Source organism: Capra hircus, chromosome 7 (genome assembly GCF_001704415.2).
Source record: "Capra hircus breed San Clemente chromosome 7, ASM170441v1, whole genome shotgun sequence".
In the NCBI taxonomy this organism is placed as follows: domain Eukaryota; kingdom Metazoa; phylum Chordata; class Mammalia; order Artiodactyla; family Bovidae; genus Capra; species Capra hircus.
Window position 1 is genome coordinate 95,450,611 of NC_030814.1, and position 1,927 is coordinate 95,452,537.

General features: G+C 48.8%; 1 non-coding gene across 1 annotated transcript; it reads left to right on the forward strand.

Moving 5' to 3' along the window:
• TRNAG-CCC lies at window positions 1,606-1,678 on the forward strand. Its single transcript has one exon. It is a non-coding gene; the product is annotated as a tRNA-Gly (tRNA).

The following is a 1,927-nucleotide window of genomic DNA, read 5'->3' on the forward strand; positions in this document are numbered from 1 at the left end:
CCAGCCAAAACCAGCATCAACCACCAGACAAGTAAGGGAGTGAGCACTGAAATGATTCTAGCCCCCAGCCTTTGAGCCTTCCCAGCTGACAGCAAGAGGAGCAGAAAGAGATGTTCCCAGCAAGCCCGCTCAAACCGCAGGTTCGTGAGCAAGATCCATGTTGTTGTTTAAAGCCAGTAAATTTGGAGGTAATTTGTGATGCAGTTGTAACCCCTGGATCCCTGGGTCACATGTGAAATTTGTGTCTTGCTGTGGGACCTGTGAAAAATCATGAGGACCTCCCTAGCGGTCCAGTGGTTGAGAATCTGCCTTGCAGTGCTGGGGACACAGGTTCGATCCCTGGTCCGGGAAGATCCCACATGCCGCTGGGCAACTAAGCCCATGTGCCACAACTGCTGAGCCCACACTCTGCAACAGATGAAGCCTGAACACCCTAGAGCCCATGATCTGCAACAGAGAAGCTACCACAATGAGAAGCCCATGCACCACAACTAGAGAGAAAGCTTGTCTACAGCGTTGGAGACCCAGCGCAGCCAAAAGAGAATAAGCAAAATTTTAAGGTAAGGAAACCACTGAATTTAAAAAAATTTAAGGGAATGCCGAAAATCTTTATAAAAACATCATTGAAACTCACTGCTCTAGTGACAAGACCTCACAATAAGCAAAGAAATGAATGAGATCACTTCAGTCAGCCAGGAAGACTTGCTATGAGGGCAATAACACAGGGTCATAGGACAAAATCACTAGAGTTGGAGCAGGGGAGGGAAATGGCTTTAGGTTGGGGGCTCAAGGATGGATTCCCTGAGAAGGGGACGTATGAATAGGAAGCTGATGAAAAGGAAGCAAGGCACAAAGCAGAGGAAAGAACAAGTTCAAAGGCTCCTGGGGTGTGGAAGTTTAATTTCTTTCTGTCTCCCTTAATATTTATTTATTTGGCTGCACCAGGTCTTCGTTGCGGCTCTTAGGGTCTTTAGTTGCAGCATGCACACTTCTAGATGTGGCATATGGGATCTAGTTCCCTGTCCAGGGATGGAACTCAGGCCCCCTGCCTTGGAAGCTCGGAGTCTTAACCTCAGGACCACCAGGGAAGTCCCGGCCGTTTAATTTCTTTAAGGAATGGTGAGGAGGTTGTCATGGCCAGAGAGGAGTGAGCAAGAGGTTTCTTGAGTCTTTATTCTGATGCACCAGGAAGCACTGGGAGGTGTTACGTAGGGGAGAGCTAGGCAGGGGACTGGCTCTAGATCTTCTGGAATTGAGAGGACTTGCCAGCAAGCCTGGATGTGCAGAATGAAGAAGAGAAAGAAAGCTCCTGGGTGTTTGGCCCAAATACCTATTAGGTGGTGGTGGTATTGTGAGCAATATGGAGAGGAACAGACATGGAGGTGAGGGAGTGCGTGAAATGAAAGGTTTGGGGAAGGTCCCAGGGCCTGGAGGATGACTGTGTGGAGCTATCAAGAAAGCAGTTGCTTGGCTGTATGAGTCTGCAAAGGCATTTGGGCTGTGGATAGAAATTCAGGCTGTCAGGATGCAGCCAGTATCAGATGACAGCTCTCCTGGGGGAAGAGTATGGAGAAAAGGAAGTTCAAGAACAAAAGCTCTGGGATTTCCCTGGTGGTCCAGTGGTTAAGACTCTGAGCTCCCAATGCAGGGGGCCCAGGTTCAATCCCTGGTCAGGGAACTGGATCCCACATGCCACAGCTGGGACCCAGGGCAGTCAAATGAATTAATTAAAAAAAAAAAAAAAAAAGAAGTTCCCCATCCATTGTCTCATAAAGTGGCTTGCAGATACACAAGTGATGTCACCTTAGTAGCTTCCTGCAGGAATGTCTGTTTCCGGGCGTGGAGCTGGGACCCCAGAGTCAATGCTTACGGCATTGCTCACCCTCCTGATGGCGGAGCATTTGATGCGGAGTTTGCTTTGTTACCA